Raw genomic sequence first — 16,808 nt, forward strand, 5'->3', positions numbered from 1 at the left:
ATGAGTTTGATTAAGAATGTTGTTTATGTTTGATGATGATGTTTGATTATGATGATGATGTTTGACGATGATGTTGTTAATGTTTGATGATGATGTTTGATTTTGATGATGATGTTTGACGATGATGTTGTTCATGTTTGACGATGATGTTGTTTAGGATTGATGATGATGTTGATTATGATTTGTTTATGATGGTTGAATATGAAGTTGTTATGATAAGATGCTATGTGATTTATGATATGCTGATATGTGAATATGATAAGATGTTATACGTTTACTAATGATGATGTATGATGATTCCTCGTGATTATATTTAAGATGGATTGTTTGTGATTATGTTTATGGTTTATATATAATGTTATGAGATGGTTATGATTAGTACTTGATGTTATATGATGATGTTTATGTCTATGATTAAGATGCTATGATTAAAAGGATATATGATAATGCTTATGACTAATATTTGTAGATATGTGATGATATTTTTATGATGATATAATATGAAGTATATGACTAATGTAGGAAGAATAATGATACTAGTTAAGGAAGTTTAAGTTGCTAGATATGATTAATGAATTATAGGATGTTTAAGCTGTTGAATGTATTTTACATGATTTATATGTTTAATATTTTTGTTTTGAGAAATCTCACCCCTCTGCTTGGAAATGTTGCTCTTCGTATGGGTAACTTGCAGGTAATCAAGATTAGAGGCGTCGTGAGTGGACTCCTCACATGTGTGTCTAGGTGCTCTGATACGTAACGGGATATGGGACTTGACTTTACTTCTATTCCTTACGTATTGTTTATGAATCTTTCAAGAATTGATGTTGAACTAAGTTTTATGAAATTTTATATTGAGGCCCTTGTGCCAAAGATTATTTAAGTTGTCAAACTATTCCGCTGCGAAGTTTTAAAGATTATGTTGTTATAATTTTGAAGGATAAATATTTATTTATTCAATTTATGATTTTTATGAAATGTGACATTCCGTTTACGATGAATACTCTGATTTATTTACGAAATTTTCACGTTGGGAAAACGGGGTGTTACAATTGGTATCAGAGCAGGTCGGTCCGTCCGGCCAAGTAGATGAGTCGTTGTGTCGTGTCGTCATGTTTTCTAGTTAGTAGTTATGTTTTTTTTTTATGTGATCATGTTTAACTGACTAACTTGATGTGGTTTTTGTGTTTTGTTTGAAGAAGTAATGAATAAATTTATTTTCTATTGTGCTTGAATTTCGAGGACGAAATTCTTTTAAGTTGGGGAGAGTTGTAACGCCCTCCTTTTTATTTAATTATTTTTATTAAGTTAGAGTCTATTTATGTGATTTATTTATTTATATGAGGTGTTAGTATTTTATTATGTGGCATTATTCTATTATTTATTAGAATATGAGAATTATTAGAGTAAGTAGATTTGGAGGTAGTTTTGAGATTAGATGTCTTTTTATGATTTAGTCGATTTATTTTGATGAGTGATATTTTGTTATGTTATATGTTGGTATTTACTAGAATAATATATATATATATATATATATATATATATATATATATATATTTTATTTGTTAGAGATATATTTGTTATTTGATATAGAAATATATTTGTTATTTGTTAGGGATATATTTGTTATTTGGTATAGAAATATATTTGTTATTTGTTAGAGATATATTTGTTATTTGATGTAGAAATATATTTGTTATTTGTTAGAGATATATTTGTTATTTGGTGTAGAAATATATTTGTTATTTGTGAGAGATATATTTAATTTAGAAATAAATAAGATTATGAGGATTATTAGTGTGAGTTGAATTGGGGGTTAGAATAGAAAGAAGAATAAGTTGTTGGGCCTAAATAGATTTGGGAAGAATATTTTAGTATATTATAAATAGAGAAGCTTAGGTTAGAAAGAGTTTACCTTAAACCGCTTTTTGGAAAAGAGGAGAACAAGAAAGAAGAGAAGAGAGAAGAGAAGAGAAGAGGAGAAGACCTTAGGAAAGAAGAACGCTGCTGCTGATTCAGGAATTAATCTAAGGTGAGGGTGAGACTATCTTGCATTAATATTAAGTTGTTAAATCATTAGATTACATCTAACAAGTTGGGGAGAGTTTGTGAGAATTTGAGAATTAGGGTTTTGAGAGAGATTTGATGATTAGATGATGAAAACTTGTTGAATTGATGTAGAAATTGTGTACAAACCTTAGATAATCATTAGGATGAAAATTAGAATCAGTTTTGAGGTTAGCACCATGAGATTAGGTGAAACTTGAAGAAAATCTGCATTCAGCCCGAATTTTGATATTAAAACTGGTATTGATCGGTGCGGAATTGGTCTTAGGTGTAAACACGAAAGTTGTAGGTATGGATGTTAGCTTTCTAATGCCGTTGGTCTCACGTCAAAACCATATATAGAACTTGAGTTATGGTCAAATTACTGCACGTAGGTCACAGTAAATTTTTATGGACTTTCAGCACAACTTTTCCGAATTTAAAATGAAAACTGGTATTGATTGGTACAGAATTGGTCTTAGGCGTAAACATGAAAGTTTTAGATAATTTTGTTAGCTTTCTAGTGGCTTTGGTTTGACGTGAAAATGATGTTTGGTCTTTGAGTTATGATGAAAATACTACAGGGAGGTCTTAGCGAAATTGTACGGTGACAGCATTCTCTGTTTCATGTTTTTGCGTTTTGTTCATATGTTTCTGTTTTGAATTGATCTTTGTTGTAAACATGAAAGTTGTTGATATTTGTGATATCTTTCCAGTAGATTTGGTTTGACATGAAAATATGTTGTGGATAATTTATTATGTTTTTACAAAGATACATAGTGAATTATTGTTGATGTTTAAATACGATGTTATATGATGTTGTTGATGATTGATGAATAATGATATTATCATGCGAAGATGTTGTTGTCGTCAATGAAGTCGAAGTTGTTTAAGTTGTCAGTTGTTATGAAGTTGAAGTTGTTTAAGTTGTCAGTTGTTATGAAGCCGAAGTTGTTAAGTTGTAAGTTGTTACGAAGTTGAAGTTGTTAAGTTGTTGAGTCCATTGCATACTCATATAAGTTGGTTGGGGGCTTGATGCCCTGGAATGCTTAGTCATTCACACGATGGTTGAGGGCTTGATGCCCTGGAGCTTTTGCTCATTATGTTGGGGGCTTGATGCCCTGAAGAGCCTATTTACGCTCATATAAGTTGGTTGGGAGCTTGATGCTCTGTATTGGTACCAAATGCATTTGCATATCAAGAGGTTTTTAAGATGATTTAAGATGTTAAGATGTCAAGTTGTCGAGTTGTCAAGTCAAGTGTCGAGTCGACTATGAAGTTGTTTAAAATTGAATATGAAGTGAATGATGAGTTTGATTAAGAATGTTGTTTATGTTTGATGATGATGTTTGATTATGATGATGATGTTTGACGATGATGTTGTTAATGTTTGATGATGATGTTTGATTTTGATGATGATGTTTGACGATGATGTTGTTCATGTTTGACGATGATGTTGTTTAGGATTGATGATGATGTTGATTATGATTTGTTTATGATGGTTGAATATGAAGTTGTTATGATAAGATGCTATGTGATTTATGATATGCTGATATGTGAATATGATAAGATGTTATACGTTTACTAATGATGATGTATGATGATTCCTCGTGATTATATTTAAGATGGATTGTTTGTGATTATGTTTATGGTTTATATATAATGTTATGAGATGGTTATGATTAGTACTTGATGTTATATGATGATGTTTATGTCTATGATTAAGATGCTATGATTAAAAGGATATATGATAATGCTTATGACTAATATTTGTAGATATGTGATGATATTTTTATGATGATATAATATGAAGTATATGACTAATGTAGGAAGAATAATGATACTAGTTAAGGAAGTTTAAGTTGCTAGATATGATTAATGAATTATAGGATGTTTAAGCTGTTGAATGTATTTTACATGATTTATATGTTTAATATTTTTGTTTTGAGAAATCTCACCCCTCTGCTTGGAAATGTTGCTCTTCGTATGGGTAACTTGCAGGTAATCAAGATTAGAGGCGTCGTGAGTGGACTCCTCACATGTGTGTCTAGGTGCTCTGATACGTAACGGGATATGGGACTTGACTTTACTTCTATTCCTTACGTATTGTTTATGAATCTTTCAAGAATTGATGTTGAACTAAGTTTTATGAAATTTTATATTGAGGCCCTTGTGCCAAAGATTATTTAAGTTGTCAAACTATTCCGCTGCGAAGTTTTAAAGATTATGTTGTTATAATTTTGAAGGATAAATATTTATTTATTCAATTTATGATTTTTATGAAATGTGACATTCCGTTTACGATGAATACTCTGATTTATTTACGAAATTTTCACGTTGGGAAAACGGGGTGTTACATAGGCAAGGAACAAAATTCCTTCAATTCAACTAAAATAAAAATCCAAAAACATTCTCCTCCCTCCAATTCTTCACTTAGAACATTCTTAGGTTTAATAAACACTTTCAAAATAGCATTTAAAAATAGAGCGCGCGCGTAGAAATTAAAGATGGTTCCTATAGGATAATATAGTCGTTATGGGTGCCTAACACCTTCCCGTAGCGAAAACAACTCTCGGACCTCGATTCTCAAGGGTTTTGCTTACTTTTTCCCTTCCCAAGAAAAAATAAGATATCACCGGTTTAAAAGGTTCAAACGTAATCAATGTTTGACACCCGAAAAACCAAGATAAAACATTTCCCACATTAAATTAATTACATTTTTTAATATGTGTGAAATGCCTAAAACATCACACAATTTTGGACTGAGGGAGTAAATGCTATGAGAAAGATAAATTAAAGAATGGGTATGGCTAATGAGTGCACTTAAAGGCATTCTTTGAGGATTCCAAATTAATAAACTATTTATTGAAAAAGTCTAATATTTCAATTTCCGTTGCATTGAATGTACAAGTTTCTATAAAAACTTACTATTTCAAATCCTCGTTAGCATTTCCCTTAAAGAATTGAAAGAAGAAGGAGTAATAAATAGTTAAGGATGTAATAGAAAAAATAAATTTAATGTTTGATTGGTATTGTAAAACGACTTGTAATTTAGGACAAATTTTTTTCTCCTAAAACAACATATAAGTTGGGACGAATGGAATAACTTTTTTTAATTAAGAAGATTACTGGGTTAAAATAAAGATAAATAATGATAAGTTATAAGCTACTCAAATTAGCTCATAAAAAAATGTTATAGCTAGTAAAAATACTTCCTCGGTCCTAAATTATAAGCAAAAAAAACTCTTTTTTTTTTCTTTGTCCCAAATTATAAGCAAAAAAGACCCTTCTATACAATAACAAATCTGCCATATAAATTGTTCAGAATCTGCTACATATTTCCTTTTCTGCTCAACTTGTAGATTTGTACACTAAAGCATTCCCTTCTACTACATTTCCAGTCACTCAGTTTGTGTGACAGTAAATTATCTAATGATTTATTCTTCCTTTGTCTTATTCCCTCCTATATTTGAACTTGTGCAATCAGATTTTGAACAAACTTAATTTTTAAAAATTCAGTGTCGAAAAGTAAATCAGTCATCGCTACTGTTTCTTCTGTTTGAAGACCATTGAGAAAATGCATATGTTTAAATTCAGTTTTAACATAAATTTAGCACATTTTAAAATTATTGTGTTATTTGCGCAATAGAAGTACTAGTACTGAGGAATAAAATTAAATTATATTTCTAGGACTGATATATAACAAATCTAGCTATAAAAATAATTAAAAGAAAATCACATTAAAAGACAGTAGAAAAGGACTCCATTTCAATAAACGAGAACTACCCATTTCCAAAACATAATTAAATAGCCAGTCCTTTGTGAGAGTGCAAATTTAGATTTCATGAATTTTTTAGAATCTAATACAGTTGGATACATAACTGTTATAACCAATCATCGTGTCGTTGAACTTCAGCTTGAAAAGAAGAAGGACACAATAGCCAAACATTACAAGGATGGAAGACCAGTCCAATTGAGGAACATGTGAAATATCAACGTCTTTTCTTTAGCCTGGGATGGTAAACTCACAAACCAAGGCCTGACACCGATTTCATTCAGTGATTTCTCCACGGAGTTTCTGAATTCAGGAACCACAGAGCATAGCATAGATCCAACATAGGTGCACAATTGCTTGTTATTCAACGAATTCTAGGTAGCCGGAGTAGCCCAATAATATGCCATACGGAAAGCAATACCAGTGTTGTCTCGTTCGTCTGGTACAAAGAAACAATAATCACTCACGAACCCGATCTTTTTGACCTCAAACTGCATAATAGGCTGGTTGGTTGTAAGGAGAGATGCAGTCATGGGGCTGTTGATATTTTTAGTCAATGCATTTGCATCATCTACGATCCGACCTTCTTTGGTGGAATTCTTTATTTCAGAATTGGGTTACAACAACAGTGGAAGATGAAAGTGTTTGGGGTTTGTTTATTAGACTAAACAGAGAGATCGCACTATATATAATTTAGTTTCTGCCTCTTTAAATAGTCTTGGAAATATACTCCTCTCTATATCTCAATTCTTGGAAAGCAACAATTGAGATCAAAATGTTAAATTGAATTAGCCGTTAGTATTTCTGAAGACTATTTTAAGTATTAAAGAAAATGCTAACTAGTCTTACCAGGGGTAGTAGTTAAGGAGACTAATATTGTAAAAAATTCTTGAAACTTGTATCGTAAAACTGTTAAAAGTGTAAACAATACTCTTTTTAATGCAAAATTTTCTACTTTTGTTTTCCTTAACTAGTGACCTTGGACACCAGTTAACATAACTCTATTATTAAATTACTCCTCTTTTATTTTTGTATTGGAGTAATCTCAGTACCATAGATAAACACAGGAATATATTAACTTGCAAATGATATAAATAGTACTTTCTATGTTCTTTTTTAAGTATCATTATTTGACCATGTGCACTATTCATATAATCCATTTTAACAAAATATAGAAAGTAGTGTTGGGATTAAGTTTCAATAACATTTTGTCTAATGTTTCATCTAAATTGATTGTATAAATTTTATGTTTCATATATAACTCCACCTATCCCTGAGCGTATGTTTCCATCTCTACACAATAACGTGAGATCCATTGAATCAATTGACTTCTGATGCTTGGTGGCAAAATAGCTGGTATTCTATGTAGTACACTTAATCTGGATGATTGTATATAATTAACCACACTGCCATAACTCCTGTGAAGTTCCACCAAAAATTGCAATATTACAGGGTGTGCCCCTCAGTTTAAAGAATATGAACCATCAACATTGAAAAATAAAGAGCCAAAAACTTGTAAAATTGAAGGCAAATGTATGTGAGACATAACAGCTTTACAAGCGTCAATATTTTAATTCTAATAAAAAAATAACTATAACAAGAATTAAATGAAAATAAAATCAAGAAGATAATAGAAGAGGACTTGATTCCAATAAACGAAAAGTACATAACATGAAATTACACGAGAGAAGTCAAGAAGTACATAATCCAAAGCTGAAAATCACAAACTTTCCACCTAGAGAGGTTCACAAACTAAAACCAACTGCCTAAAATACTGAGGGTGAGGGTGTGATAAAACAACTTTGCATGCATTAGTAAAATCACAACCTTCTCTATAACACCAAACAGACGAATTAGTCATAACTCGGACCAGATAAAATGGAATTCAAATATTTACACACGTTAGAAATTTGAGAATCGGGATGATTGGAGTAGTTCGTAAGGAATGTGATAACAGTTTTACGAAGTTAGAAATTTGAGAATCGGGATGAATGGAATTAAAATGGCATTTGCTTTTGTACCATCAAATGGTATATCTAGCTTGTTGCTTGGGTCACATCTTGCTTTAGCCTGCAGCTCACGAATACATGTGGGTATGTAATTGTTATAAGTACAACCTATCGTCTTTTCGTTAAATTTAGGCTTGCAAAGAAGAAAGATACAATATCCAAACATTACAAGGATGGAAAGCCAGTCCAATTGAGGGAGATCAGTAAAAACTATAATGTCTTCATGAGCATGGGATGATAAACTCTCGAAACGAGAGGCCTAATGCGTTTTCCATTCAGTTCTTCCTTGACAGAGTTTATGAGTCCATGAACAACACAAGCGCATAATATCAGTCATGTTTCTCATCACATTGGTACAATCCTTTTGGATTTTTTTTCTCCAAATGTGAGCATGTCAAGTTAATAGAATGATGATGGGGCGTTATTTGAATTTAAATGGGAGTTATTACAAAGATGTCAAAATTATTGCGGATTTTATTTTTCTATAAGCAATTAAATTGTCATCAAACATTAGACTTATTGGTATCATATAGGAGGTCTCAATGCAAATCATTTTCAAACAAAATAATCAATTGGTAACAGATATTTTGAATTAAAACGTATTTATTTGAGTTTGACGCAATGTCTACGATCTGAGTACATTTTTGTAGAGTCTCACGTAACTTAAACACTGTTTATCTATTATTGTTGCAACTCTACAAAGCTTGAATAATTTTTTGTATGCACTGCACGAGCACCTACAAAGTAAAAACAAATATATATTAATATTTAGATTTGCTAAAAAGAATATACAATATATAAAAGATGAAAAGAGAGTAAATCTAAATATCATTGCAATATTTTTGTTTTTACCTGCGCCTAACATTTGTGTTTCCTACAATATCTTACGCACTCATCAAAATCATGTCCAAGTTTGTGATTGAGACATATTCCATCACACTTTAAATCACAAAATGGTTGTACAAGCTTAATTGGAGGAAACTTTGGAGATGGAGTGATGCATTCAACTTGTGTTGCAACTAAAATAATCATTAACATCATCACAAGAGCTTTTCTTTTCATGCTTACCTCCATGACTCTTTTTCAATTTGTAACTTTTATCAATTTCTATTAGAATTATCTTTTTGTGATGTTATTGATTTTGCAGAAAGACCTTATTTATAGCAAAAAAATTGGACGTGTAAGCGTTTTCAAATGTAAAGCAGTCAAATCAATATTTATTATAATTGCCTTTTTTCGGATCTTTTGGGTTTTACATGATACCTTATTTATAACAATTAAAAAGTGTGCATATAAGAGTTTTCAAAAGTAAAGCAAAATACAATGATAATAAATTTTCCAATATAAAAAGTCCAACATAGTGTGCATTTTTTTTTTGTCAAATGTATTTTTACTTCCTTTTATACTAGTACTATCAGTGGCATTGTCAAGACGCTGGATCAGGGGTTCAAACTTTTAAACGTTCAACCTTTTGATCCCTCATTTATACTCCATTGTTATATTGATTTTCGGATGTATCAAAATTGCATATAAATTCACAAGTGTCTATTTTATTACTCAGTTTAATTATTAAATTTGTTTTTAGAAATTTAATTTAGTATTTGAACCATTTTTTTTCGTTGTTCAATTTATTTCATAAAATTACTTGCAAAGGGGTCACTAGAAATCTGTTTGCAATTTTGATATATTTAACAACTATGTGACAATGTCCCACACATCCAAAGGATCAAAATAGGTGTTTGATTATTTAGAAAGAAAGGAAAAGTTAATATATTCAATGACAAAGGTAGTAAAAGAATTTTTTTAAGGGAGTAAAATTATTATTATATTATATATACTTAATTTATTTAATAAAGATTGTATATGGTATAAAATTTAACATATACACATAATATATAATTACTCTTCAAACATTTTTTTCAAAGTTCTTTTCAAACTTATAAAATTTGGTATAATATGTAATAGATATTAAAATTGCTATTGGCCAAAAAAAAAAAAATTGAAATCGCTAATAATAGACACATCTAATCACCTTACCTAAGTGGTGCAGAACACAGGATAACTCCTACAACATGATATTTCAAGAATGAAAATATTAAATTAAATAACTAATCGAAGCCAGTCCTTCAAAAAACAAACTAATGAAAGCTATTGAAAAAACAGCGTGGTTTTGCATATATAAATAATATTACTGATTAATACCATAAAAAACTAAGAAAATTGCTTTTTTGACTGCAGATTTTACATAATAACACATGAAAATGTCTAAAATACCCCCAATGGTAGTTAACTACCGCTAGCAAACCGGCAGTAGTTGACTACCACTATAACTGTTGTTCACAAGAGCTACATGAAATAACATTTTAAAAAAAGCTATAATCTTGTGAGTAAAGTTTGTTACCAAACACGTCATGTTTTGATTCAACAAGCTTATAAGCTAATTCAATAAACTATAAGTTAACTTCTCGTCGTTACCAAACACAGCCAAACTCTATAAATAAAGTTTGGCCAACAATTGGTTCATCCAAGAAATGAACTCAATGTCTCTTTAACAATTTATCCTTAGTAGAATTTATTTATCTTGTCCACTCTTTTCATTGTTCTAATATGTATAAATTACATAGTTTTTTCGAAATTTTGATTTTGATGAAAATTATTTTAATATTGATTAAAATTATAGATATATACATTTTTCATTTTCATATTCTAATAAAGTATACTTATCTTTTTCAATAACACTAACAGTATAAATAATGTAATATATTCTTACATTTTTGAATGATACAAATAATATAATATTCTTAATTTTTTTTTAAAAAAATGTATAACATTCTGATTCAGTAAAAGAAATATAGCATTATTATATTAAAATTTGTTTAAAAGTATAATTAGAAGTGAAAAAGTCATTTAAAACCAGTGTGTGTGTGGATTTACCGTTGATTTCATGTTCAATTCCTCCAATGATTTCCCAACAATAAACATTAGCAAGTCAAATGTTTAATGCCTTTATTACATAACGTGTCCCATATTATTGCTCTTTATATCATTGATTTTTTTTCTTCTTTACAAAAACAATACGATATTCATTCAAATCGATAGAATACATCAGATATAAATATCGCTAAAAACGTAAAGAGTGAATCTGCGAACAAACTCAAAACACCCAAGTTAATAACATACAACTGCAAAATGCCCACAAATAACATGATAAAATCAAAGTCACTTCCGAATCTGTAACGTTTACGTCCAAATCATTGTCGTGGTGTTGGTTTAGTTCCTTTATATAATTGATTAATTGTTCCCTTTTTTCTTTATCAACTTTAAAACATAATGCACTTCAAATATTAATTATGAGCAATGTTATATCTCTAGAAAAATAACATCAAGAATTCTTCAAGAATAAAGAGTAGCCAATCACAATGCAATATTTGCCACAATTCAAGGAGGTGTGGCTGGAAAATAGGAAGTGGACAAATAAATCATCCAATTAAAATTTGCCAACTGTGTCTTGAAAAATTCTTGAAGCTATTTTTCTTGAGAAGTAGCATTTTCCATTAATTATATTTTCTCTCCCTTTTTTGAGCTTGATGTCAAAAAAGTGGTGGATAGTTTTTCATCCGCACGTCAAGATGTTACAGAATTTGGGATGATTATCCATAATTGTAAAACTATCTTTGAACAATATTATGTCAACTCTAGTGTTGAGTTTGTAAGGAGACAAGCAAATGAGGCAGCACATAGATTAGCTAAGGAGGCCACATCTTCAGCTAGTTTCCAGATTTTGGTAGAAATACCAGATTGTATTGAACACATTTTAAGTAATGAAATGATATAAGTTTCTTTCCTTCCAAAAAAAAAAAAAAACTTTATAACGTTATTTCAAAAATTAATATTATGACACGAAGAAGAATTACGATCCCTAAGCTCCTCCAAATTTAGATCACGGCTTCTTTAGTCTTTACTCCAAACCTTAAGAAACTATTTTAGAACTTTCAGCCTCTCATTAATGAACGGGGTCATCCATCCTGCATGCTGGATGGAGGAGGGAGTCCCAACGAAGCTTAACTATATCCAACCCCTTTCTGACTAAACCAAAAATTATTGAACCTAAACGGTTTCGGACTCCAAAGTTGAGACGAGTAGCGAATAACTAAAGGATAATGGTCTAAAACATCACAAGTAGGGTGCGAATGAGCCGAGACGAGCCGAGCTTTGTTTAAATAGGCCTGACCAAGTTAAAAAGCTAAGGCCTAAGCCTTGGCCTTTTACCTGTTAAAGGCTTTATTTTAAGTTTGGGCCGACCTTTTTAAAAGTCTGTCTAAAAGCCTAGTTTGTGTTACAAATTTCAAATGGAGTTCATTCATCCATTTTTCTTTCTTTTCAATTTGTGCAACGTACTTTATGTAGAGATAAATATTAATTAGATACACATTAAACTAATGAAACACAATCGTAAAATTTATAGATGGATAAAAACTCAAGAATAATCATGTCTGATAACAAGAAGGATTTCAAACTTAATCTGATAATCATTCGAACATTAAGCATATTAGTACCAAGCCTTAAAAGTTCACTCAAATCAAATAACAATATGAGTATTTAATGATAACTTAACAAACTTTCAAACAGTGAAAAACTGAAAACTAAATGAACACTTAAGGTGGAAAAAAATGCATAAAATCTTCAATCTGATAAAAAAATCACCAACTTAATATGAGAATTTGAAAGAACTGTTATTCTTTTTTGTATTACTATATAAATAATAAATGTGGGAAATGTAATATACTCATACACGGGCAGACCTGATAGGTCTGATAGGCTTTTTTCTAATACTCATACACGGGCAGACCTTGTAGGTCTGATAGGCTTTTTTCTATGAGCCTAAGCCTAATCCATTTAAATTAATAGACTTTTTAAAAAGCTCATGCTTGACCTATTTATTAAACAAGTTAGGCCAGATCGGACTTTCACTAGGCCAGACTATAGGCACTGACGAACGGTCTGACCTATTCTCATCCCTAATCACAAGGCAACACCCATTGGCTAGCAGGGTCCCACCTATCCCACCATGCTTCTGAGATAGGAATTCGATCCAACCGACTCAGAACTCTGCAAAACTGTTAAAACCATGTGAAACGCCTATCAAGAAGGGGAAGATCCATCACTCCCATATCCGACACAAAACTCCCAAACACAAAATATTATGGCAAAGAGGAGTTTTAAGGAACATTCACCAACAATGTTGTGTGTTTTGTTTTAATGATTTTGAGTTTCAAAATCATTTGTTTTTTCTTGCCGAATTGTGAAAAATATTTGTAATTCTATCTTTAATTGGCTTGGTTGAAATCTGACGTATTCGGGGGATGAGGAAGTGGAAAATTTCTTATCATATAACTCTATTGCAAAAGGGAGGAAAATGAATGAGCCGTATCACATTTATTTTGGTTATCAACATATCGACGCATTTGATTGGAGTGGAACAAAGAGATTATCGTTAATTCAAAGGAGGTATCGGGTTTGGTTCATTAACATGGAAGGTAGAGACAAAAACTCACTTTTTTGGATTGGTTTCGTAGTCCATTATCATAAATCTAAAGATTGAAACAATCTTGGATCGAGAGAATTTAGTAGGTTTCAATTTGGCATTGTCGAGGTTCCGCAACTGGTTTTGGTTAGTAGTGTGTTAGTGACAGCTTGATACTATATGCAGGTTGTAAGGCCATTTAAGGTGGTGTGGTTGTGGTGGTGTGCACTACAATTAAGGACGGTTATTCGTTAGTGCTGGCATTTGATATTTAAGATTTCATTTTATCGTGCAAGTGTTGCAGCAGACATGTAACAGTATCATGTTGCCTACTTTTCACTGATAGCTTGGTACGTTTTTTTTTTAAGGAATAAAAAATAAACGAGAGCACCGATGATTTTTTATTTTAGAAAAACACCGATGAAAAATTAAAAGAGCAGAGCTATTCATCTAGATGAAAATTGTCCCAATCAGATTGCGAATAGGAAAGTGTCTGCTACTAAAAGAGCACTGCAATTAACCAATCACCTTTGTGCATGGCCACAAAACAAGGAAGGCGGTGCTATAAATTAGGAAAAAAACTATTGAGTAGAAACACTGTCGTGAAACTTTCGCATGGAAATGTGTCGTTATAACTACCATTACGCAAATTTAAAAACATAAAACTCCGTAGTTGTAGTATTTGTGCGAAAATCATTTTACATTATCACAATTTTCAATATTTGACCCTTTCGTAAAATATAGATTTGTTAAAAAATGATTGTACATTATTTTTTGGAAAAAAAAAAAACATAGCAGAGCTGCTCCCCCACATGTACATCTCTATAACTGTTTTAAGTTTTCTCCGTAGGTTCTCTCTTATATTTTGTAACATCCCGCTCGTCAACTAATGGGATAATACCAGTCAAACGTGTCAGAGGACCAAGGTTCATGGAAAGCGAGTATGATGGAGAATGTTTATTAACGACATTAGCCAAGCACGAATTAAGTATCAGTGTCAGACTAAACGCGACTGAGCCGCAAGGGCTATTTAAGGCCACAAGGGCCATTTTTCTTCATTATTCATTTCACTTTCTCTCTCTAGGTTTGAGAAAGAATTTCTCTCCTCTTTCTCTCTAAGCATGTCGCCCTTCTCCCTCTCCTTTGGCACCAAATCATCTTCTTTGCAAGGCAAATCAAGGTAGTACAAGCTTAAGGGTGGTGATGGTGATTGTATGCTAGCAAGATCAAAGCATGGATGAAAGTTTTAAGACAAACAAGAAGCTAGGGTTTGGTTTGCTTAAGCTTGGAACTTGGAGCAATTACAGAGATCAATCACTAGGTGAGTTCTCTAGATAGATCCTCCTACCTATGGGTTATGTGTGTTTGGGTGAGATGATGAAAATGTTAAGTTAGAAATTATGAACTTATAGTCTTAGTACCCCTTTTGCCATTAATCATTGAAATTGTGTTGTTTGTTGTCATGTATTTGTTCTAAGCTGTTTTCTATGTGTTCAGGGTGTCTTGTGTGCATTGGAAACTCAATTTTGAGGTTTAGAGATCAAAAACACGAATTCTGCAGGTCTAGTACTGATGAACTTCGCTTAAGCGAGACGAATCTCACTCAAGCGAAATCAATGTCGAATCAAACTGCCAATCTCGCTCAAGCGAGATTCCACAGCACAACACTTTTTAAGAAAACTTCATGTGATGCAGTGGTTTTTGACGAAGCTTTTCCTTGCAGTCTTTTATAACTTTAAAAACCCCTCAAAGTCAAGTGATCATTGCACAATACACCTAAAGATATGGTAATAAAATGCATGAACAACATTAATAATTTCAATGACGAATAGCACATGAGAGGTTATGAAATGATCCTTGATATGGGTAGGAAATAACACTAAGTATGGAGGAAAGCATAGAGCCTCGACATAGAAAGTCGAGAAATAGAATGCTATGCATGTGTCCTATGTATGATAAGATGCGAAGTTTAGTGTATTCTCTTCGTAATAGGAATGACCATGCAAGCATGATAAGCCGTGAATAGATAAGTTAATTATTTCACTACGAATGAGATGTTTATGTAGGTGGTTTACCGTCAAACGGGTAGTTCACGGACCCGTGGTAAACAAGCAAGTATGTAGTTTACCATTAAATGGATCGATTAAGGATCCGAGGTAAAAGAGAAAGCATGTATAGTTTTAACCTTTCTTGAACGTTTAAGACCAAGACTTTAATGCAAGATGTAGGTGTCGTGTCTTTTGTGATCCACATTAGGTTGGATCTCGAGGGGTTTCTGCTAGGTGAAACGGGATAAGCTCGTAAGGGGGCCTGCACGACACTGAGGGAGTCTGATGTACCTTTAGATAGGTTTTCATCGGTTTAGTAAGGGATTGTGCTCGGGTTTACTCCACCCCGGGGCTCTCCGTAAAATGAACTCAGATAATGTTGTTGTTCAACGCTAACCTCTAACTTAATAAATGAACATGTTTATGATATGACGTTAGACACGTACAAGTTTATGAATAGAGCAAGTAAAGAAGGTTATGCCGATGACGATCTTAGGTTTCCCTAATCGTCCGATTTAGAATCGTGTCATGATTATGTTATGTTTAGGCCTCGATGCGTTGAGCGTATCTTGGCATAGCGGTCTTAGGTTCCCCTTAACCGCCATGACACGTATAATGTTAGCAAGACCTATGACAAGTAAGATGAGCCTATGACGGCTCTAGCATGCACGACCGTCTAGGAAAGCATGACCACACACGTATAATCAACCGGCAGGTTGTATTGTAGACATGTGGTGACCGTAGGTTTTCCCCGAGGTTACCTATAGCCTAGGAATTAGGTAGAACTCACTGAGACATTATGTCTCATCCCAATCCTTATTTGTTTCAGACAAGCAGGATGGTATGGCAAGCTTGTAGCTGGATGGATATTTCAGCAAGTGCTCGTTCGTACCCGCTGCAGGATGATATGGATTTCAAGGATGTATTTACTATGTTTTAGACGAGATGTGTTGTATTGATATTGTACGAACGTCTATTGTTTTATATTACATTCATTCGAAAGAACTTATGTTGAAAATTTTAATGTATCCAGTACTAAAGATAACGCTCATGTTAAACTTTCTAGATACGTCTAGTATGGGTGTTACATATTTTCTTTATCGAGGGAAATGGTTTTAAGTGAATTTTTGATCCTATATCATTTTTGTTGATCTTTTCCTCTCTATTTCAATATAAATAAATGATTTTTATGTATATTTAGATTATTTTGGCGATTTTGTTCGTTGCTTGTGTGGTATTTTTTTATTTCTAGTTTTGTTGTGATGTTCATTTTGTTCAATCAATGATTTTGTTGTCAACGATGCAAATCGAAGGCATGAGTATTAATTTTATAATTTTATTTGTAGGTTTTTTTTAGTTTTTTTGAATTTTTTTTTTAATGATGTAGCTCGATATACTAAAGCTCC

General features: G+C 32.0%; 1 long non-coding RNA gene across 1 annotated transcript; it reads right to left on the bottom strand.

Annotated features, from left to right (window-relative positions):
• Nucleotides 1–8,360: 8,360 nt before the first annotated feature.
• Nucleotides 8,361–8,940, bottom strand: LOC146945166 (uncharacterized). Its single transcript, XR_015028161.1, has 2 exons — nucleotides 8,683–8,940; nucleotides 8,361–8,567 (listed from the first exon to the last, which is right to left on the bottom strand). It is a non-coding gene; the product is annotated as an uncharacterized LOC146945166 (long non-coding RNA).
• Between the last annotated feature and the right edge of the window lie 7,868 nt (nucleotides 8,941–16,808).

The sequence above is a fragment of the Medicago sativa genome, chromosome 2, assembly GCF_051527215.1.
Source record: "Medicago sativa cultivar Bolivia chromosome 2, Bolivia_mono, whole genome shotgun sequence".
NCBI classification, from domain to species: Eukaryota; Viridiplantae; Streptophyta; class Magnoliopsida; order Fabales; family Fabaceae; genus Medicago; species Medicago sativa.